The following is a 25,181-nucleotide window of genomic DNA, read 5'->3' as shown; positions in this document are numbered from 1 at the left end:
TAATTGTAGTTTTGGAAGGGCCAGTAAGTCACACTATCGATTTGAGGTCTTCTGCAATGGCACCAACAATGATACAAATCTAAAAATCAAAAGAATATACCAAGAAAAGGGGTGAAGTGGTCACGTACATTTTTACACACGTTAAAATTGAAGCCCTGTACATTGGTGAGAAAAGTAGAGCTGGGGTCTTTGGTGTCCAATGGGGGACCTCCTATTATTGACACAAGTAAGGCTGTACAACAGTTGTATTTGGTAGACCAAGAGTTCCAAGAACAGGGGGACACGCATATTTGTACCGCTAGTATAAAAGAAAAGAAGCTTTCAAGAAAACCCTAAATCTGCCTGTAAAGGGGAAAGGTGGAATCACACATTTTCCGAAGCCAGCCCCTCCTATGGACAGTTTGTTGGATTTAAAGGAATAGTGCGCTCAAAAATATTATTGGCTCAAAAGATGGGCAATAATCAAAAACATATATTAAACATCTTTTTGAAGAAAGTTCCTATGTACATTTTTGAGCAAATGAAGCTCAAAGTGTTTACATGGTGGCATCCATTTTGGTGATTTGAAGCAGCCTCCTCTGCATGTTAAGCTATGCTCTTGCGGCACTAATCAAGCAGCAAAAGCCCCCTAGTGGGGGCTTTTGATTATTGCACCCATAGCAGAGCTGAACCTGGAGAGGAGGCTGCCTTCACTTTCATTTTACGTTTTCGGTGCTCGCCAAGCCCAGGGAACCACAGAAACCATAAACTGAAAGGTAGAGCAATTATAAATACTTCGCCGGCTGCCAGTGTAGTTTTCTTAATTGCTGCCACTTTACTTTCTAGTTCCCTGTGCACTGGAAACTAGAAAAGAAAGTCACAGCAATTAGGAAAACTCTGCCGGATGCCGGCAAAGTATTCATAATTGCCTGGAAAACCCTACAAGCAACTGCGTGCCCGGGAGACTGAAAGCGAAAGCCGCTGCAGTCATAAATACAACGTGGTTGTATTTTTAATTGCTGTGGTCTTCTTTCTAAGTTTCCCTGGCTCCCCCGGTTCGGATGAGCCCAGGAAACTTAAAAAGAAAAACATGGCAATCATAAATACAAAAATGTTGTATTTATAATTGCTGTGGGTTTGAAAGAAAATAAAAATAAAGCACTTACCGGCAGCAGCCTTTCTGCCTGTGTTCTCTGCTCTCTGGCAATAATGAAGCTTTTGTTACAGCTGGCTGTTTTTTGCTTCATTAGTGCCGCCAGTGCAGAGCTTAACACAAGCATAGGAGGCTCATCCATTTCCAGAAATGGATGCCTCCTAGTGCTTTAAATGTGTGACTTTGAGCCGCATTTACTCAAATGTTTACATAGGAACTTTCATTAAAAATATGTTTAATATATGTTTTTGATTATTGCCCATCTTTTAAGCCAATAATCTTTTTGAGCGCACTATTCCTTTAAGTATCTTGACAATCCATTCTATTTGTACAGAGGACGACATGGCTATCGATGATGGGAATATGGATGTCAGGGATGTGAATCTAGTCGATGCAGGGGGGGTCAAGTTTGGTTACTGAAGTTGTAAATGAGAGAGTGGCCATGTCCAGTTTAGCTTCAAATGCAAAGGCGTTGATTCCAACTGGCCATAGTTATCCATCAGAGGAGAATGTTTTTCCGGTTTTCGTCTCTTGAGGAAAGGAGAAAAAATTTACTTTCAGAGGTGCTCGAAGCTGGGATATCTTCACATAAAGATAATAAGGTACTCCGGGGTCCAGTGAAGCAACCGCTGAGACTGCCAAAATTCAGAAGAAATATGTATACAGGATACCATGGAAACTTCAGAACAGAAGTGTGATCTGCTGTGTGATGAGTTGTTCCACAAATACCTTGAACATACATTTAGAGTAAGTGGGACAGTTCCGATGAGTAGGCAATATATTTTAACATTGTTTGATAACGTCTACTGAACTGTATCAACTGTGAACCAATGGTGGCTCTAGCAATAGCTGCAATGAACTTCTTGACATTAATATTTGGAAATGACTATTAATTGTTTACGTCTACCGTTGCCTCCAAGTTGTGCAGAATTTGCTTTATTTCTTTCTCTTTTTTATGTACTAATTTAGGGTAACTCCAACCATTGAAAATGATAATTGGTTGGATTATGATTTTGTTCTTAAATGTAATTACATCTGTTTTTTTGTCTTGTACTAATTTGGGTATGATCCCTATTGAGTGGTAGTATATATATATATATATACAAAAAATAATTATACTGTAGCACACAATAAATAAATGCATGAATACATCCTCTTGTGGCAATGGGATGAAGAAGGAGTATGTGGTGTAATGACATGGATTTTATTGGAGTACTGGAATGAGGAAGTTGGTTCTGGGGGTAATGACATGAATTACTATTTGGGTACTGGGATGTGTAAGAGGGGGTGGGGGTAATGACATCGATTATTATTTGGGTTATGGGATGAGGAGCAGGGGTATGGGGTAATAAAATGGATTAATAATGGGGTACTGTGAGGAGGAAGAGGGATGTGGGGCAATAATATGGATTAATATGGGGTATTGGGAGGAGGAGGGGTTTGGGTGTAATTACCTATTTTAACATTCAGGTACTGGGGCGAGGTAGATGGGTGTGGGTTAATGACATAGATTAGTACTGGGTACTGGGATAAGGATGAGGGATGTGGGGATAGTGAAATGGATTACAAGTGGGGTAATGGGACAACAAAGCGGGATGTGGAGTAATGGCATGCACTACTATTGGGGTGCTAGGACAAGGAAGAGGGATGTGAGGTAATGACATGGATTACTAATGGGGTATTGGGAGGAGGAGGAGGAATGTGGGAGTAATTACCTATATTAACATTAGGCTACTGAGCGGAGGTAGATGGGTGCGGGAGTAATGCCATACATCAGTATTGGGTACTGGGATGAGGAAGAGGGATGTGGGGAAAGTGACATGGATTACTAGTGGGGTACTGCATGTAGAAGAAGGATGGGGAGAAATACCATGAATTACTATTGGGGTGATGTGACGAGGAAGAGGAATGAGGCATTATGACATGAATAACTATTAGGGTACTGGGATGAAGAAGAGGGATGTGTGGGTAAAGAAATGTATTACTATTCGATTACTGGGATGAGGAAGTGGGATATGGGGGTAATGGCATGGATATCTTTCTGCTACTGGAACGAGGAAGAGGAATGTAGGCATACATTCATTGATTTGTATTGGGGTACAGGGTTGAGGAAGAGGGATATAGGTGTAATGATACAGATTACTATTGCTACTGGGACAAGAAAGTGGTATGTGGGGGCAATGTCATAGAGTTCTATTGGGGTAATGGGGTGAGTAAGAAGGTTATGGGGGTAATTACATGAATGACTATTGTGGTTTTGGGATGAGTAAGACGGATGTGCGGTTAATGACATAGATTACTACTGTGGTACTGGGATGAGGAAGCTGGATGTGTGGGTAATGACATGAATTACTATTGGGTTACTAAGATGAGGAAGAGGGATGTGGGAGAATGCCATGGATTACTATTGGGCTACTGGGACGAGGAAGGTGTGTATTTGGGATGCTTGTGTGCGTAATGCCAAGGATTTCTGTTGGGTTCTGGAGCCTGGAAGAGGGATGTGGGGGAAATTATATGGATTACTATTTGGATACTGGGATGAGGAAGACGGAGGTAATGGTAAATGTAGGATTACTAATTTGATGGTGGAATGAGGAAGAGACCGATTTGGGGGTTAATGCTAGTGATTACTATTAGGGTACTGGCACAAGGAAGAATAAGTGTGGCAATGGAATGGTCTTTAATGCTGACGTGATGAGAAAATCAAGAACTTCACTGGTAAGTCACGTGAAAAGCTTTTCCAATCAAATCAAAGGCAATTGAAAACATCCACCGGCACTAATCGATTGTGTCTTGCTGAATTTAATATCATGAAAGATAAACACGCTTTTGCAGCTAATCCAAAATCCACAAAAAATGACAGCCCCATAATAGCCTCCTCCTAGTTAAAGTTAGCAAGCAATCCCTGTTTTCTGTTTTTGTTAAAAACAGGAATTGCTTGCTAAATTAAAATACTTATCTTCCCCTAACAAGCAACTACTGTGATTGCTGCATTTCAATATGTTATATTCGTAAAAAATATATAATTTTTTCTTTTGCCACTCAAGATACAGAATGAGATATCAGAAAAACACTTGGAAAAACAATTTAAATCTACTGTATCCAGAGGCCCCAATCTCTCACAAATCATCTGCTCTTGCCCAGAACACATGCTGCCCAGCCAGAAAACTACTCTACTCAACCCCCTTTAGTGCATTTCCAAAAAACGAATTTAGATGTGAAACTCAATCTGCAGGATGGTGGATTTTCAGAAATTAAATATGTGGGTCCAACAATGCATCATGAGAGACATAAGTAACATTTGGGGAGCAGGGGCACGTCGTTCCCACCCAAATAAATACAACTACTGTATGGATTTACACTAAACCAACAAAGGATTTCCTTTGAGTGTCTTGTGCCCAACTTGTTTCTTATTTGCTAATAATCCATCCAACAGCTTGGGTGCTGTGTGAGTACAGATTTAGCATATTGAAAAAGAAAGCATTTTCCCTGTGAGAAAACCAATGCAAAAAGAGCCCCTCTCCCCCCTTGCCACGACCCATTTTAACCCGTTATGCCTTTAGAACCATAATATGGACTTAGACAACATTTTGTAGTTATTGGGAACCCGGGCCAGACATCTTGTTTGGAGAATGTTGTGATGATCCATCCTACAACTCAAACGTTATTAGTCATAGAATGTCCGCATTGCCTGTGGGTGATAGGATTCACCGTAACTAGAAGAGTGCAACGAAAATGGGAAAAGTGATGTTACAATGAGGGGGATTTGGAACAATATGTGGGAAGAAGGTGGATAGCAGTTCCAATGCACTTAAAGTACTCCAACCGAAGCATATTCGTGTCCTCATGGCGTTTCTGTAAGGTTTATTATAATAGCAGCTGATAATGCTGGAATTTGATCAGATTGTGTCCCTATGGAAACCTGCAATTATGTGTGAAGATTTTCAAGAAGATATTAATTCATGCTTTGTTTTGTTTTCTTTCTTCGTTCAAACCAGAGAGCGTACATTATGTCAAAACGACTCACACTTTTTGAATCTGGATATCACTCCATTATAAATGACCTAGGCATAAACATACATTGTGAAAACGTTGCCCATGAAGGACAGTAATATCAAGCATCTTAAAGTCAAGGCTATTTTAAAGTGCGCATTAGTTGTGCTGGGTCCATGTACATGTTTTGTCCATATGTATGCTCATCTGTGAGTATCTGCTATCACATGTGCCACGCCCTCGCCATTTGCTGCTTGGCTCTCCTTGCTTTTCTACTCCAGAATGTGACTCTGGGGATTATGATCGGATTTCAATGCTGTCCTCAGACCTTTACCTATTTTCATCCAGAAACTGCTTTGTAGTGGGATCAGCTCTGGGTGTCCCTCTGCACTGCTTTTAAACCTCTCTTTGCTTTGCTTTTGCCTCCTGTATTTTTTCTATCAAGCAATGCGCCCCTAAGCACAGTTATGAGATATTGAAGTTCCCGTTCCAATCCCTGTGATCCATGTGTTTAGTACTGCACTGTAGTCCTTCGCAAACCTTCAACTACAATAATTACACTTTAAGGGATTAAAGCAAGAGTAGAAGATGTTGATTTGATATCAACCCTTTCATTTGGTCTGTTCTCACTTTGCAATGTTTAATATCCTCCTCCAATTCTTGACACTGTCCCAGATTTTGAATGTTTGATTCAGATTGCTTGAATGGACATTTACATAATGAATATGAAAAGCAAAAATAAAGTTATAGGTGAGCACTCTTTATTTATTCAAATGATGATGCATTGCATCACACAGCCTTGTTAATGGAGAACCATAATGCTACAACAACACAAAGCCGCATTTCCCCATGATAATTAGCGAAGCCTCATCCTTCAAACTTTGCAATGTACAAAACCATTGCATATTGCAGTGCACGTTGAAATAATGTGACGCAAACTCCCAAGAGCATTGCCTTTTATTGGTGTGTCTCACCGGAGAGTGGGGGTCTATTAAGGCACACAGCGGGCTATGGAAATACACGGCGGGCTATGGAAATGTTTGCCAGCAGAACGCCACCGATAGAGAGTGTTATGGCTTCAGACCACCGCCGACCTTTTGCCCATCAATTAACTTGGAAACACTGTTCGCCATGTCCTCACAAGTAACATGCATACATACATTTACAAGCTCTGCGGTTATGGTGATGCCTGAAAGGAGATCAATCAGGAGCCCTAATGCATACTGCATTAGCCTGAGTTTTGGGAAATTCAGACTGCCAGCATGGGAGTTAACAAAAAGTCAATCCTTCTGAAGTGCATTATGATCGTGGCAAGAGCAGATGTTGTTTTACTGAAATATATTGTCAAGGGACATGACTGAGTGGGTCGATGTAACCTCCAACAGAATGTAGGTAGAAGGTCTGACAAAGGCAGACATAATGCCATTGGCTAGGTAAAGTATACCAATTAATAGAATATTACTTTAAGAATGATAAGTACAGTAAATATATATAACGAATCAGTGGGGAATGAATATGCATATGGTGCAGCGACTTAAATCAAGTGCTCGGCTGACTGCCTACACAGAGGAGCAGAAGGGCCCCTTTGAATCACTGCAGCTTTGTACTGTTTGTACTGGCGCATTAACAAGGGATACGATTGAGGGGCCGATTCATGGAACAAATGTGCGCCGAAAATCCATGCGCAAGCAGGCGCAAGGGAGCGCAAGCGTGAGAAACGCAGTGCACGCGCACGCGTGCGATTCAAGGAAGACGCTGCGCGTGTTTCCCGCTGTCCGTGCACCCAATCCAGCCATGGCGCACGCAGGCATACACGGCGTGCGCTACGCGCACAGCAAAAGTGCACATAGCGTGGCGCACACAACCAAAGTGGGCGTAACAGTGGGCGTAACACGCGGAATGGGGAACAACGTGTGAAAAAGAAGGCATAACTGGGGAAGTACTGCAGGGAACTACACAGAACGCCCACACGCACGCAAACAACCCGTATTCATGGAGCCGAATACGGGAAACCTGCGCACGGCAAAAGACGCGCACAGGCGTCAACGCGTCCGCCACACGAAGGCAGGCGGAAGCGTCCCCGCGCACAGCATAAAAGTGCGCGCAAACAACAAACGCGTATATACAGCTACGATGAATGCCCCATTTGTCGCAGCACTGATCGTGGGACACCGCAGGAGGAGGAGAATAGCCAGGGCACGCATTTTCGAACCACGGACAAGCCTTTTTGCGATGCCTGACGACCAGGTCTATGGCAGGTATAGATTTCCACCCCATATCATCCTAGACCTGGTCAGGGAGTGGGAAGATGACCTTACATCCCCCACCCTTTGCTCCCAAGCATTGAGCCCCTTGGAGAAGCTGCTCAATGTCCTGCATTTTTTGGCCACTGGGTCATTTCAGCGGACCACTGCCATAGTGGGGGGGGGTCTCACAGGCCACGCAGTCACGCTGCCTACACCAGGTACTGGCAATCATGACAGCGCACCCCTCAGTCCGCAGGCACATATACATGCCCAGAACACCCGCAGAAAGGCAGGCCATTGTCCTGGATTTTTTCAGGGTGGCACACTTCCCCAAAGTGCTCGGTGCCATAGATTGCTCCCATGTGGCCGTACGTCCACCTAGGGCCACTGAGCACATCTACCGAAACCGCAAGCACTGGCATTCCATCAATGTACAGGTGGTATGCGATGCAAAGGGAATCATCACCTCTGTCTATGCAAACTACCCTGGCTCCACCCATGACAGTTTCATATACAGAATGTCCGCCCTGAGCCGGGCCCTGGAAGCTGGGCAGCATGGTGACACATGGCTCCTAGGTCAGTACAAATGCCCTTGCACATGCATGCAAGTCACACACAGACAAATATCCAAACCCTAATAATCTCAACTATTATCACCTACCCAGGGGACAGTGCCTACCCTCTGAGCAACCACATGATGACGCCAATCCGGAACCCCAGCACACCACCCCAGGTAAGATACAACGCCGCCCATATTGCAACCAGGGGCATAATGGAGCGCACATTCGGAGTTCTCAAGTCACGTTTCCGCTCCCTTGACCGCTCCGGTGGGCAACTACTCTATGCACCACCAGTAGTGTGCAGGATCATTGTGGCAGCATGTGTCCTGCACAATGTTGCAACACGGCAGGGTGTCTCGGTGGACATGATGGTGCCCCCACATCCCCAACCACAGGCACAGGCGCTGCCCATGGGAGGGGGCAGGGCACGTGGCGAGGAAGCCTGGACCCAGCTTGCGGCCACATTTTTCACCTAAACTCCCACCCCTGCGGAGTGCACACAGGCCTGGCACATACCAGGTGACAATCGATGATGACAAAGAGACAGTCAACTGTCACAATCCTACCACATAGTTGCCACATCGTCTGCATCCCTAGCTACTTAAACACAAGCTATCCCCTGTGACCAAAAGGCACACATATGACATATGACATGATATGGCCTATACACAAGTATTTCAAGGTGCGATGAGGCAGGGAGGGGGGAACAAGGGAAGACAGACAACGGAAATATTGGGCCAGGTGTCATTTAGATTGTGCAAGTGCAGGGGTAGGGGGAAGGGGGGGGAGTGCAGTACAGGGGAAGTAGACCAAAAAAAAAACATAGGTCGGCTGGTGGCAACTGCAAAGGTAAGTGCAGACAAGTGCTGGGAAGGGTGGGCTGTAGGGATAGAGAGACAGTACCGCAGTGCAGGGGTTGCCAGGGAGGCAGTGCAAGTGGAGAGTGGCTGGGCCAGGGACCGAGGTCGGTGAGAGTGGCCCAGTTGCAGCTCCAGTGCAGTTCCAGTGAAGAATTCTGAAAGGGAGAGGCAGAGAGAAAGCAGAAGCAAAGAGGAAGGTCTTGAGGTGCTTCCAGAACTGGAGATGGTTCCCCTCAAGTTCAAGTGAGGCAGGAAGGCTGTTCCAGAGGGAGGGCCCTGCCGCGGAGAGAGATCTACCCCCAGCTAGTTGCTCTGAGAAGCGGATGACCCTGACATGCAAGGTGTGCATCACACACACACCTGCAAAACAGGCCATGGCCATTACTGTCATGTCACTCAAACCCTCCCACACCACAACATGACATGGCAAGCAATACCCATACACCAACACAGTAACGATAAGGTACACATTGCCATGTCCTAAATGTACAGCGGCATCAGACAATGATGCCTGACCCGGAATCAGATGAAATGACAGACCAACAAAATCTCCCACCCAAAATAAGTCATTTCCAAATGCATTACAAGAGTCGTAGACGTAACATAACAATGAATGCTTGTCTACATGCACATTGTGTATTGCAAAATCAACACTGCAGCTCATGTGTGCTGTGTCCTACTCCTGCAACACACTGCTCAGCGCACAGCACAGTGAACAGTCATTGTGTGTGATGCACACCCTCAGCATCACATCTAAGTGACAGACCATATCAAACAGCAAATCAGGCATGTACAGGATCCATAATCGGTCACAGAACATGTGCTGCAGGGACACAGTGGGCACCAGAAGGCAAAGAGTGTACACGTGGATATGCAAGGGTGGGAGTACATGTAGTGCATCAGAGTGCAAGTGTGTGGTTCTGCAACGACATGCACTCCACATATGCATGTGCACTCAAGTGACCATTAGTGTTCTCTACACATCACATGTGAACATTCACCATGTGTACACCCCAGCATGTCAAACCACAACTATCCTCTCGCACCTGAAAGGAAAACACAACACATGAACAGGCATTGATCAGCAGAACACAACATGTACATAGGATACCACCATTACAATGTCAGAGTTCCCATCACACTGCAGGGCAAGGCAACTATCAACAACAACCCCCCCTCACAAAATGACCATGACCCACTGAACAACTGCACCTGGGTCATGGAGCCTTCAAACCTCAATTCCACCTGGCCACAGGATCACCTTTACCCTTCGTCACCATCTCCCACCTTGTGTGTAAAAAGGTGCCTGCACCCTCATAATCCACACTCATGTCCAAAATCACAAAATCCAAGCCAGAAAAACGAACCAGAACACCCTCCAGTAGATGACTTGACGTAGCAGTACCTCACAAAGGCCAAGTACTACCACAATGTTGCAACAACCAAGGTAGCACAGTAAAACAATGTCACGACAGGATGTGAAACATGTGTGGTACATGACATAGGATGATGCACCATGAACGGATGTGTACTGTCACAGGTCCCCTGTACAGGCGCGGGAGTGTCACGAAACAACCACCCCCACCATGTCCCGGGTGCCTGCAAGGTCAAACTCACACAGGCCCCTGAGACCCTGGTGGGGAAGGAGGTTCAGGGATATGCAGTCGGGACAGGTGTTGACACACTGGATGACTGGAATGAGTGGCAGGAGAGGGGAGGAGGAATGACACATGAAACTAGGGAATGCACGAAAATGTACTACCTGCATGAACACATACACAATCCAAACAAACTTGGACATCATTGTCATGGCCTTCTGTAGTCCAGGCTCAGGAGTGGTACAAACCAACCACCCCCTCTAGGGTTTTGGCGCCTGCAAGTTCGGGGCTTACACAGGCATCCGCAACCCCAGTGGGGAAAGAGGGTCAGGGAACGTTGCTTGGATAGGTATGGGAAGCAGGAACACTGGGTAGAGGGTACAGGGTTCAAAATTGCATAGGAGTACGGGTGATTAGGGAGAAAAAACATACCAAATTGAACCACACATACATCCATGCATAAGTACACTCCCTAGCAAGCCTATGCAGAGCAGTTCGAAAGAAAAACAACAAGACACTTAGCTCTGGTTTTGAGTGCTGGCCTCCTGCCTGCGCACTCTCAGGTCCGGTTACAGGAGCACTGCAATGCTGCAAAGAGAGCCACCGTCAACAACCTGTATGTGCCAATTACACAAAAACACAACACCAAACATGCCCCATAGCAACAAAATACTCTACAAACAGACAATCTGGTGTAGATGCTTCATACCCATATATAACATCACCCCTGTGACGGGTCATACACAGTCAATGCAGTAAGTCAGCCGCCGGTGGGTGCGTGGCAAATGGAACACCAATGTGTCAAAATTCACACAACATGCAATGTTCCCTGGGTAAGCAGACAGACCCATATAGCAAGCCATGACTTCTGAGCAAGTTGCGTACCACCATGGCCGAAACAAAGTTGGCAATGCATTTATCATAAAGTACATGGAAAAGACATGCACTGCACCCAAGTATGTCCCTTGCTGTATGTCCCTGTGAGCTGCCCCTTTCCAAGGCTACATGTTTGATACAAGTGCCTCAATGGACCTTGGTGTACCGGAGGGTATGTGCCACTGCCCCTGCATGTGTCCCAGACAACCGTACTATCAACAGCCATCAGTCCACCAACACATCTGAGCTGCATTGTGTGCTTCAACACCAATATTCGTCTAAGCTCACCCTCAATGCTGTGACTAAGCCTGCATTTTCAACTCGCCTGGTGCAAACTTTGCTGTGTCGTGGCCCCCCTGTGCTGCTCACCTTGCCTGGAGTTCCTTGGAACATGTCAGCAGTTCTATGATGTGGGTCTGCAATCCCTGTGCCTCTGCTTGTGCACACATGTGCATGTGGGCACCAACAAACGTGTCCAGAATTCCGTCGTCCAATGGGCCATGTCTGCTGGCAAAGGTGCTCTGGAGGTTCATGCCCCTGCAGAAAGGGCATGAAACACATGATTAATGCTTCAAAGTCATCTTTGTGTGTCTCATCAGGCATCTCATTACTTGACCATGTCAGAGAGTCACATCACAAATCACACCATCAGTCAGTCTTTCACATCCAAAGTGTGGAACACTATCTACAGCATGAATTGCAACAAGCACATGTACAGTAAAGATATGAAACATACTACACAATGCATAGCAATTAATGTACACATTAATTATGACACACCCATCTAGCAAAAGCTGAACAGTGGACAATAACACCAAAATCATCCCCACTAGGGGTGTCAACACAAGTCACACAGCACCAGACATGCCACAGATATGACAGTCCAAAGCCCTTGTGTAAAATTCTGTAACACCGAACCATCCTTGCGAGCCCATGGATAAGGGAGGCAGGAGTGGCATATGTGAGTCAAGGACCCCAAGCAGCAAACACATACACAAGACAAGCCTGAAGGGCCCAGCTGGAACAGACAGTGGATGCCTTCAAAAGCCACAAAGCACCGCACCGTCACATGAAAGCACAATAGACTAGCAATTTTAAACTAAATCAACTATTAACACTAACAATGGAAAACCTACATTATCTAATTACACTAACTATCAAACAGAAACTTAACTAACTAAACTAAAAGAAAAATAAAAAATGGCCACATACGACCAGTGGGGGAGGGGAGGCACCCAGGAGGGGGGAGGTACAGGGTGCTGCTCAACATCCACATGCGATGATGCTGAGCCAAAAAAAAAACCTCCATGGACTCAACGCCTGCACAGCCCGACCTATGTGGGAGATAGATGGTCGTCCGAGTCTGGCTCATCCTGGAAAGGAGGACGTGGCACAGTAGCCTGGCCACACCTAGCCGCAGCTTGCCCCTCGTCGGCAGCAAGTCTGCCGGATGGGTGAGCCTGGTTCTGTGTGGCGATGTGACGTAGGTCTGCATGCAGAACCTCACGTGATACACGTGCTTCCTCTTGCAAGGTAGCACGTGTAACACAGAGTTCCTCCTGCAAGGCCTGGCTGGACAACCGCTGCACCTTCCGGCAAGCCTGTAGCTCACCCGAGATGGTACGCTCAAGTTGTGCAAACCTCTCCTCTGCCTGCTGCCTCTGGGACATCATAAGGACACCCAGAGTGGATCTGAGGGAAGCATACTCCTCCTTCAGGGCATCCATGTGCGCCTCTGCGTGAGCAGCAATTGCTTGACGCAGAGACGACATTTCAGCCTGGCGTGCCCTGTCTGAGGCCGCCATGCCCAGCCTGAGCGAGTGGGCCGTGGACCGTGCCGCCTGCTGCTGGAGAAGCACCTGCCTAGCAGGGGGGAGTACAGATCGGGCCACACACTCCATGCTCTCAGCGATGTTCTCCATTGCTGCCCCCTGCCGTTCGGAATTGGCAGTCATGTCTTGCTCCCACTCAGTATACAGCGGTTGTGCGCAGCGACCGCGTTGCCGGGCTTGACGCCTGCAGGACCCCGCTGTGTTGGCACCGCCCGCGGCTGCACGACTACATGCCCCCATCGACGTGATGTCCCAGGCACATCAGTGACTGGTGTGGAGGGTGACCCTGCGTCCCGATCCAACACGGGCGGAGGAACCAAGACTGTCTGATCCCTCAGTGCAGGGGTCGCAGACAGAGGAGTGTCCACATCAGAATCACTCATCCCTGACACATGGACTTGATGCTCATCCAACTCAACATGGACATCAGAGTCGTCATCAAGTCTGGACTCATAGGCAGCCAGAGACAAGATGGACTGCAGCACTTGGGGTTTTTCGTGGCCTACCATGCCACGAACCCCACTAGTGCCAGGTTGATGTGGTGTTACCAACCCTGTGTCTGGCATGACAACACCATCCTCCGCCTCCATTGCGTCATCACCTGAAAAATAGAGAGAAAAAAGGTCACTACACATGTCAGAAGCACACAACACACACACACACCGACACCAAAAGCATCCGGCAGACATGTGACACACAACATATAACCTGGCATGCATGCTGGGTCAACTTTGAATAGCTTCTGTGATCAGACCTGTTGAAAGGTGTCAGTTTCCATAGAAGTGGGTCTATGCAGTGCAGAAAATGTGTACGCCACTCACTCCCTACATGTACAAGGACTCCATGGTGTGTGCCAGGAAATGTGAAGGCAGTGCAATGTCAAATTCAGACATCACGTGCATTGTGCATTCAAAGTGTACCATATCTAGAAGCCAAGCACCCCTCCACCCCAGTACCAAAGCAGGGATGTCTAGCATGGTATCAAAAGGCTAACCATACACCTGCGTATTGACAGGCAGTGTTGACTGGCATCAACAGCTTAATGTGATTCAAATGACAACACTGCAAATGATGCTGGGACAGTGGGCAGGACACATGATGAAAACTCTGGAGGCCGCCCACGTGTGAAGAAGACACAACAAGAGTTGGACAGAGTCATTGGCCATTGAACAGGCTGAGCCCTGTGAGCCACACAGATTGTCAGAGCCTAAACATGTGTGCAACGCAGGACTGAGCCACAGTTGACATGGGAAGGCTGATGAGATGGCAGGCAATGTATGTAACCAAGGACTTGTATTACAGTGATCATCCAGTCAAAGACACATAGGGGCATGCGTGCAATGCACATGGAGCATGAATGGGCACTCATGTCCCTGCGGGACATCTGACCCATGCACAGTACATGTGAGATACCCTGCATCGAGTACTAAGGCTGTACCACACAGCATATGTCTGGCAGATTCTACGCTGGAAGTTAGCATCTACACAGGATGAACATGAACAAGAAAGTATACATTGGCAAGATTGAAGCAGACCAGTGCAAAGGTGGAACTGGGGTGCAGAGTGGCGGAGGAGGGGCAAGGGAGCATGCCTACATGGAGTCCTGCATGCAGGCAGAGGAGACATGCATGACGGAAGCATTGCATTACTTACACATCAGAACCATGTACACGTCACATGTAGCAGCAATCATGCACAACACATCCCACAAGTGAAACACACACGTCCTCAACAAACACGCATCAACACTCACTGGACTGCGCATCAAAGTCCAGCATCTCTCCCACTCCTTCGATCAATTCAGGTGGTATGAACTCCGCAACGAGAGCCTCATGCAGAGTGAGCTCTTCCTCCTCTGGTGCAGGCCCACCGCCAGTCACCAGAGTCAAGTTGTAATTAGAGGCACGCTTAGCCTTAGTGCTGCGCTTGATGTCATTCCAACGCTTTTTGCACTCTTGCGCCGTGCGCACCTCATGGCCGAATGAACTGACATGTTCCGCAACATGCTTCCAGTGGGTGTCACGTTGGGCAGCCGTAGTCTGACTATTGGCACCCACTAGCATGTCACGGCTGTGGCCCCGCACGTAGTCCACGAGGAAGTCCAGTTCCTGCTTACAGAAAGGCTTCTTCCTCGACGTGCAGGAGGTCGTGTCTGTGCTGCAGGTGCAACCTTCCTCCTCTTGGACTGTGGCGCAGACCCTGGCTGGCTAATGCCGCCCTGACCAGTATGGTCAGTGGGTTCGGTGGATTGAGCCAAGGGAGTGGCAGGTGGAGGGATGACCAAAGGCCTGATTGTGTCAGTGGCAGCTGGGTGCCCACTAATGGACCCTGCGCAGCAACATCAGCTGTGGCAGGGTCATTGACCGCAACGGTCCTGGTTGGCAGACTCACAACCGGGGTGCTGTTGGGTGCATCTGCCCCTGCACTTGCCAGCACCCGGCTGTTCGGGGCAGCAGATGACATGACTGCCCCAGGGACACGTGTCTTGGTCTGAGCAGCCCGGCGTGCCGCTATGGTTTCCCCCCTGGCCTGTTGGAGATCTACCAAGGGCTCTTCAAGTGCCAACGCAGCCTGCGCTGGCAGACCCTGAGCCTGGGTGGCGGTGTCCACAGCTGAACCTGCAGCTACCACTACCCTTGGGCCCATGGCAGTCGATGGAACGGACTGCCGGGTCGAACGGGTGCCAGTGCCAGATGCAGAAGCTGCATCCCCCGGAACCACAGGAGGTGGTGGCATGACTGCATCGACACATGGCACAACATTGTGCTCAAGTGGCGCACCCCTGCCTCTTCCCCCTCTGTGGCCGCCCTGGACACCCTGGAGTCCCCCTACTCCCTGGTCACCACGTCCACGTCCCCGACCATGCCCGCAACGAGGAGGACGCCCAGCTGAGGCACCCCTCACCTTTGGTGTCCTCCCAACCATGGCACAGATGTAGTAGTGCCGGCACAGATGGAGTAGTGCCAATGGGAGGTGTACACCACAATTGACCTGGGCAATTGGGGTGAAGGGGGTGGGAAGCAAGATGTTAACAGCCCCCCTGCACCTGCCAGGCTGTATGTGACCCTGGTGATGTAGTGACGGGTCACGCAATGCTCAGGCACCCCAAAACTGCAGTAAAACCGTGCACGCAACCCTGCAGCCTACGTGCGTGGATTCAACCTCCCGCAGTACGCGGTGGCACCCAGTAACACGATTAACGCATACGCGTGGGACACGCAGGCTACTACGACATCGAAAATGGGTGCGATACACAGGGGCACCCGCAGTGGGAAAAAGAGCGTGTGCGACTCACCGTCTGACTAGCGCGATGCAGAAAAACACGCGTAGCCAATACCCCCGCCAAAAGAAGAGATACGTCCTTGATAGCTGTGAAGTTGTGATGGCGCGCGAAACAACAGGAAGCAGCAACACACGTCGGTCTTAACGAAAGGCACGTACAGCGAACTGCTGGGCCCGCTCACCTTTAACCCGTGCTGAGGGAAACGCATGCGCGCGTCACATCACTTACGCGCATGGGCCCTTTCCTCGTATTACACGCAGACGTGCAGTTTTTCACGCGCGCTGAAATGCCCATGCACACCTGTACGCGTCACGTCACAGGGGCACTTGCGCTTGAGGGGCCTTCTGTCCAATGAAATTGCGTATGCGTGCAGACACACCTACGCGCTAAGGGCCTTTCCTCGAATTACACGATGACGTGCCGAATTTTCACGTGCCAAATCACTCCGTATCAAGCTGGCCACGCGTAAGCACACGGAAGACCACGCTCCTGCTCAGAAGGCCGAACTACTGCCCCCCAGAGCCCCGAGCACGCTCCCACCTGCCATCTGCTGCTGCCTGACTGCCTGCTGCCCATGTGCCCTGCCATTTGCTGCCTGCACATCAGCCAGGAGTGCTGTTGCTGTGACCACCCATACTGGAACCGAAGACTCCCGACTGGGATTCCATCGCTCCACAGCCCAGCCCCAGGACCCAGTTGCCCACCCACTCCTGCCTCTGGGGTTGTCATGTCGGGGCAAACACCATCTGAGACCACTGACAACCCCCGGCCAGAGAGGCAGAGGGGCACCAGCTTCAGTGCCACCGAAGTTGGTGTCCTGGTGGAGCAAGTCCTGGGGCAGTATGATGCCCTCTTCGGAAGTTCTCGCGCCGACAAGGAAGGATGGACTCAGATCTGGACTGACATTGTGACTGCCATCAACGCGGAGGGGGTGGCAGTCCGCGACTTCCAACATGTCAAGAAGCGCTGGGAGGACTTCAGGTCCAGGACCCTGAACAAGGCCCGGCGCCTCTTGAAGGCAGCGGATGCCAAGGGGCGCCGGGGCCACTTGTCGGAAGAACAGATGAGGGTCCTGGAACGCATATCCCCAGAGCTCCACGTCCAGGTCCTTGAGAGGCAGACCCGTCTGGATTCGAGCGGTAAGTGTACATGCATCCTGATTGTGAGCTGTGCGTGTGGTGATTTTTCAGTAGTGTGCAGGTTGCACATCTGTTTGTATGGGGTGGAGTATGGGTGGGGGTGTACAGGGCCGTGGGGCTAACACATGCGAGGGCTGGAATGTGTGAGACATGGATGGTGCTTGTGTGTGTAGGCTTGCATGCCAAATGCAGTTGTGTGGGCACACATGTTTGGATGAATGTGTATGTAAGTAGTCATGTCCGTGATGTCACACATGTATGTTGTTTTCAGCTGCATGTATCAGCACTGTGTACATGTGCATCTGTGTGTATTTGACAAGGGTGCAACAGTGATGCAACATGGATGCATGTGACAGCGGTATGTGGAAGCCTGATCGGCAGATGTGACATGGATGCCCATCTGAACACTTCGACACTTGGCAGAGGTGTACACATGCATGCAAGTGTGGTGGTGTGTGTACATGTGTGGTGCACTTCCTGTGTTGCATGTGATGTCTGGCTCACCTTTGCCTGCTCATGCTGGTGTATGTGTATGGATGGCGCTGGCAGTTGCGATATGGCTGTGGTATGGCTCATGTGTGCGAGTTCAAATGATATGTGTGTTGGGGATTGTGATGACATGTCTGAGGTTTGCCAATGCCACTAATGTAGAACTGTCATATGTGTATGTGTCCATTGTACAGTGCCCTGACGCCTGTGTTTTATTTCTCCCTGTCTGCAGCGTCAACTGATGAAGAGGGCAGAGAAGGTGCTGTGGAGCACAGCGGCGGGGATCCCACCGCCAGCCGGAGACCCAAGGCCCGGCTCCCCTCCCATGTGGTCATCTCGTCGGTGAGTGAGGAGTCTGGTGCTGCCGGGGGGAGGTCCAAGAGGCGGAGTTTGGAGTTGGACTCCTCAGCAGCAGAAGGGGCAGCTGGGACCCCATATGGCCCAATGGGGGAAGATGGCATGGAGTCATCCAGGTTGGTGGGGGGTTTGGTGGAGGAGGAGGCCGTGCAAGCAACAGAGACGGGGTCTGGAGGTGGGGATCCCACTGGTGCTAGTGGTGCAGTGCAGGACCAGGGACAGGAGGCAGCACAGGCCGCCGCGGAGGTGGCTGTGTGCAATCCTGTCCCTGATCCTGTCCCTGCATCATCTTGCACCAGCAGGGATGCCTACTTCCAGACCCGTTTTCAGGCAGGGGATGAGCTCACGACAACTGGCCTTCCTCTGCCTGCGGATGTGGCTATCCGGGTCCGGGTTGAGCCTGTTCTGAGTGGCGTGGCATTGCGTCAACGGGCCATACGAGGTGACCTGCAGTCTTTTCATGAGGAGACTGCACGTCATCTCGAATGGCTCGTTGACCACGTCAGCCTGCTGAGACAGGTCACCAAGGCCGGATTCCTCCATATGATGGGGCTTGCTACGACCCCCTCCTCAACTGAACCCCCTACGCGCCAGTCGTCCTCCGTGCCATCTTCCCACCCATCAGTCACCTGGATGCCGTGTGGAGCTGCCTCTGACGGTGCGGCCAGGCTGGTGGAGGAGGCATCCCTGCCACAGTCGGGAGTCGGACGTCCAGCAGGGGTGGCCACATCAACGACTGCACCCCAGCCGGCGGAGGATGTGCAGGCAGCAGGAGGCAGTGCACGGGCAGAGGCACAGCAGCAGCAGCTACGTGGTGGGAGCCATGAAGGCTCAGGGCCTTCAACATCGGAGGGGCAGGCATCGGCCAGAGGGCAGGAGGACCCAGGACACAGAGTGTCTTCCGTGTGGCAGCGGTTGGGCCACGCCATAGATGCGGAGCGGCAGCGGGCGGAAGAGGCACGGCTCACAATGGTAAGGGCGGAGAACTCCATGCAGAGGGCCCTGAGGCGGGCCGAGTGCCTCGAGGCAATCCGCAGGGGTTTGGAGGTGGACACGTCGACGGCCCTGCGGACCCTCGGGGCCATGGAGGAGGACCGCCTCCGGGACATTGAGCAGGAGTTCGATGATGCCCTGGCCCGGGACATCCAAAAGTGAGCCGTCAAACTAGCCCGCTGCCCTTGTACATAGTTATGTAGGTAGTGTTAGGTTTCCTTTTTTTTATTTATTTTGGACATTTTGGATATTAGCCACATTTTTGTATATAGTTTATTTTATTAGTTAGTGTAGTTAGATAGGTTTCATTTCTTTTGTTGGGATAATGGACCCTGGCTTGTTCGTATGTACATAGTTCACTGTTGGATTGTATTTTTCTTTCACATTTTAACCATGGAGCAATGGCTTTCAATTTTATTTCCCATTGGATTTTGTTTTGTGGACAGTGACTTTGGACACCATTACTTTGGATTATGATTTTTGCTTTTGCTTTTTTTCACGGACATGCTTCTTTTCATTTTTGTAGATTCCCATTTCTGTTTCTTTATTTTTGATTCTATTTATGTTTCCTTTAATACATATTTTTTTAGTGAACTTCAATGTGTCAATGTATAGTATCTCATTGGTTTCATGCATATCATGATATGGGTTTTGAGATTCACTGACTTGCAATTGGTGTTCTGTCATGTAATTGCCAATTATGAGTGGGTGGATGCAATACTCGGGTGGGTGTTTTGCATTTGGAGGCTGACCATAGGGACCAGGGATCTAGATTGTGATGACATGTTGGCTGGGAAACATGAGTTGGACATGCTGGCAGGTGCCCCACAGTTCTAGGGGGTGGGGGGGTGGGAGACATGGGTGGGGGCCTGGTGGTGGGTGACCCTGCACAGCTGGGGGGTGGGGTGGTGGGGAACATGAGTTGGACATGGGTGGGGGCCTGGTGGAGGGCGACCCTGCACTACTGGGGGATGGGGGTGGTGGGGAACATGAGTTGGACATGGGTGGGGGCCTGCTGGAGGGTGACCCTGCACTGCTGGGAGGTGGGTGTGGTGGGGAACATGAGTTGGACATGAGTGGGGGCCTGGTGGAGGGTGACCCTGCACTGCTGGGGGGTGGGGGTGGTGGGGAACATGAGTTGGACATGGGTGGGGGCCTGGTGGAGGGTGACCCTGCACTGCTGGGGGGTGGGGGTGGTGGGAGACATGGGTGGGGGCCTGGTGGAGGGTGACCCTGCACTGCTGGGGGGTGGGGGGTGGGAGATATGGGTGGGGGCCTGCTGGCAGGTGCCCCACAGTCTTTGGGGGTGGGGGGTGTCAGACATGGGTGGGGGCCTGGTGGAGGGTGACCCTGCACTGCTGGGGGGGTGGGGGGGGTGGGGAACATGATTTGGACATGGGTGGGGGCCTGGTGGAGGGTGACCCTGCACTGCTGGGGGGTGGGGGTGGTGGGAGACATGGGTGGGGGCCTGGTGGAGGGTGACCCTGCACTGCTGGGGGGTGGGGGTGGTGGGAGACATGGGTGGGGGCCTGCTGGCAGGTGCCCCACAGTTCTGGGGGGTGGGAGACATGGGTGGGGGCCTGCTGGCAGGTGCCCCACAGTGCTGGGGGGTGGGAGACATGGGTGGGGGCCTGCTGGCAGGTGCCCCACAGTGCTGGGGGGTGGGGGGGTGGGAGACATGGGTGGGGGCCTGCTGGCAGGTGCCTCACAGTGCTGGGGGGTGGGGGGTGGGAGACATGGGTGGGGGCCTGCTGGCAGGTGCCCCACAGTGCTGGGGGGTGGGGGGGTGGGAGACATGGGTGGGGGCCTGGTGGAGGGTGACCCTGCACTGCTGGGGGGTGGGGGTGGTGGGGAACATGAGTTGGACATGGGTGGGGGCCTGGTGGAGGGTGACCCTGCACTGCTGGGGGGTGGGGGTGGTGGGGGACGTGGGTGGGGGCCTGCTGGCAGGTGCCCCACAGTGCTGGGGGGTGGGGGGTGGGAGACATGGGTCGGGGCCTGCTGGCAGGTGCCCCACAGTGCTGGGCGGTGGGGGGGTGGGAGACATGGGTGGGGGCCTGCTGGCAGTTGCCCCACAGTGCTGGGGGTGGGGGGGTGGGAGACATGGGTGGGGGCCTGCTGGCAGGTGCCCCACAGTGCTGGGGGGTGGGGGGGTGGGAGACATGGGTGGGGGCCTGCTGGAGGGTGACCCTGCACTGCTGGGGGGTGGAGGGGTGGGGAACATGAGTTGGACATGGTGGGGGCCTGGTGGAGGGTGACCCTGCACTGCTGGGGGGTGGGGGTGGTGGGAGACATGGGTGAGGGCCTGGTGGAGGGTGACCCTGCACTGCTGGGGGGTGGGGGAAGTGGGAGACATGGGTGGGGGACTGGTGGAGGGTGACCCTGCACTGCTGGGGGGTGGGGGGTGGGAGACATGGGTGGGGGCCTGCTGGCAGGTGCCCCACAGTGCTGGCGGGTGGGGGGGTGGGAGACATGGATGGGGGCCTGCTGGCAGGTGCCTCACAGTGCTGGTGGGTGGGGGGGGTGGGAGACATGGGTGGGGGCCTGGTGGAGGGTGACCCTGCACTGCTGGGGGGTGGGGGTGGTGGGGAACATGAGTTGGTCATGGGTGAGGGCCTGCTGGAGGGTAACCCTGCACTGCTGGGGGGTGGGGGTGGTGGGAGAAATTGGTGGGGTCCTGCTGGCAGGTGCCCCACAGTGCTGGGGGGTGGGGAGGGTGGGAGACATGGGTCGGGCCTGCTGGCAGGTGCCCCACAGTGCTGGGGATGGGGGGGTGGGAGACATGGGTGGTGGCCTGCTGGCAGTTGCCCCACAATGCTGGGGGGTGGGGGGGGTGGGAGACATGGGTGGGGGCCTGCTGGCAGGTGCCCCACAGTGCTGGGGGTGGGGGGGGTCGGAGACATGGCTGGGGGCCTGCTGGCGTTGCCCCACAGTGCTGGGGGGTGGGGAGGGTGGGAGACATGGGTCGGGCCTGCTGGCAGGTGCCCCACAGTGCTGGGGTGGGGGTGTGGGAGACATGGGTGGGGGCCTGGTGGAGGGTGACCCTGCACTGCTGGGGGGTGGGGGGGTGGGAGACATGGGTGGGGGCCTGCTGGCAGGTGCCCCACAGTGCTGGGGGGTGGGGGGAGGGTGGGAGACATGGGTGGGGGCCTGCTGGCAGGAGCCCCACAGTGCTGGGGGGTGGGAGGGGTGGGAGACATGGGCTGGGGGGTGGGTGGGGGGAGACATTGGTTGGGGGCCTGGTGAAGGGTGCCCCTGGTGGCTGGGGGTGCACGGGGACATGCGTTGGTGGGCAGTAGTGCAAGTTGACATGTGGGTTGGCTGGGGGGCATGGCCATGGTGGATGGGGTGCCCCTGTCGTGTGAGCCACCTGCAGGGGCCGTGGAGGGTGTAGAGGGAACACCTGGGAGGTCCCACATGTGCAATTCACGTGTGGTGCTCCCCGCGCACCCCTGTAATACACGTACCCTGATGAAATCGCGTGTGGAACTTCCAGCGCACCCCTGGAATGCACATACCCTGCTGATGTTGCGTGTGATACTTCCCCCGCACCCTGAAATACACGTACCCTGATGAGATTGCATGTGGAACTTCCCGCGCACCCCTTTAATACACGTACCCTGATGGAATCGCGTGTGGAACTTCCCGCGCACCTCTGGAATACACGTACCCTGCTGATGTTGCATGGCACACTTCCCCCGCACCCTGAAATACACGTACCCTGATGAAATCGCGTGTGGTACTTCCCGCGCACCCCTGTAATACACGTACCCTGATGGAATCGCGTGTGGAACTTCCCGCACACCCCTTGAATACACGTACCCTGCTGATGGCGCGTGTGACACTTCCCCCGCACCCCGAAATACACGTATCCTGATGAAATCGCGTGTGGTACTTCCCGCGCACCCCTGAAATACACGTACCCTGCGGAAATCGCGTGTGGAACTTCCCGCTGTTAGGGAGAATTCTCTGTTTATGCTGAATTTCCTAACCTAGTGAGTCCCCCAGCAGCTTTGCTGGATTTCGGGAGTTTGTTTTTTTCCATCCTGCCAAGAGTGAGACTCTTTTCCTCCCACTCTTGGACATGTATGTGTGTAATTCCTTTGAAGTATCAATGTGTTCGAAGGGCTATGGGGTCTTTTACTCCATAGGGTCTCATATGTTTTTCTATGTGTGTTACACCGCACCCTATGTGCCATAACACTGGGGCGTCCTAGTGGACCTCCACCATAGACTCCATACCCGGGGACTGACTACTGTCTCCCCGGGCATGTAAAGTCACCATTGGCTTTACTAGACCTAAATTTACTAACAGGACTAGTACAAACCATCTTATTGTGGACGTACTAGTAGGGGTACTTCGATTACTCCTGGACCAGTTACTCGAGGGGGCACTGTCCCGTCCGCCCTCGTCGAGTTTTGGCTGGTGGCAGTGGAAACTACTTGTTATGTTCGACCCCGAACATAACCCTATGGGATTCGTACCATTGTTGGAGATTGATACTTTTTCTTGTTAATCTCTAACGTACCACCGGTCTACTTATCCTAAATAAGTCTATCGGATGGTATTTTCTGCCAGAACTCGGTTTGTAAAATGGCGTCTGTGTTCGTCTCTGTGACTCCTAAACCAAAGGTTGAGCCCTTTGTTCCACTTTTGGCGGGCCTCTGTACAGAGACCCTCCAAAGTGGTGCCATTCTGTCTGGGTTACCACAGGGGTGTGGGAGGGGGTTTAGGCACCCTGGACCGAGTTGCCTTGCCAACTCTGGTCGCACTCTGGAGTGATTGGCCCAAGTGGTGAGCGTTCCCGCACACCACTTAGCATGTATGATTGACAGCTAGGCTGAATGAATGGGGGTTTTCTGCATAAAAGCAGGGCTTTTGGGACTGGATCTTCAGAAGTCGCCACAGGACCTAAGAATCCTACGAGGGTAACGGTGAGCCGACCTGCAACGACGACACCTCCGGTGGAGCCCAGCAGAGCCGACTCACCACTTCCCGACGACAGAGGAGATCTCCCTGCTGTAGAGTCTCTTCCCCTGACTGGTGGGAACAACCAGTCCCCTTTGCTTTTTATTCGCCTCAGGACGCAGTGGTCGAATTGCCCATGCAGAGAACCCCGGCAACCGGAAAGCCACTACCCATGTACCGTGACCAAAAGGTGGTGCCTTGTGACGGAGCACTCCGCGGCTGGTCTCTTCCCTGGTGGTGCACCGGACTTCACTTTTCTTCGACGACGAGAACCTCTACTCTTGGCAAAGACCCGAAGTGCATCCACCACCAGGAACAACTGCCCCCGCCAGAGCTGCCCTCCACAACAAGGTACCGTGTCCGCCTGGCTTCCCTTTCGATTGGTTTGAGTGAGGTGTCTTAATCCTCTCCTTTCCGTTGGGTCGCCTCCAAGATTTTCTCATTCATTGTTCTGAACTGGTTCAATCTGCCGATAACAATTTGCTATAAGACTTGAATGCATCTCCGCTAGAGACTTTTTGGGACATCGCGCCTCGCCTCTCTCTGAGTGGGCCTGGCCTCTGAACTTTATGCTCTATTGTGATGCTTGCCTTCTTGCCGTGCATTTTACCCGCAAAGTATTGAACTGCGTTGATTTCGTAACCTGCCTATCTTTTTCTCTCCCGTCCTAACTAATATTCGAGTGTCATCTAGGTTGAGGTATACACCTCTGTCTGAAAATAAGTGGTACCGGTAGAACCTAGAGTTGTCGAGATATTGCTAGGGGGATTGATCGTTTTCTTATTCGTAGGGTAATTGTGTTTGATTTGTTTGCCGTGATAGTGCCATAGTGTTTTTCATAGATGTTCTGTTAT

Source organism: Ambystoma mexicanum, chromosome 5p (assembly GCF_040938575.1).
Source record: "Ambystoma mexicanum isolate Mex_15411 chromosome 5p, UKY_AmexF1_1, whole genome shotgun sequence".
In the NCBI taxonomy this organism is placed as follows: domain Eukaryota; kingdom Metazoa; phylum Chordata; class Amphibia; order Caudata; family Ambystomatidae; genus Ambystoma; species Ambystoma mexicanum.
The sequence above is the reverse complement of the archived record's forward strand: the minus strand, read 5'-3'. Positions refer to the sequence as shown.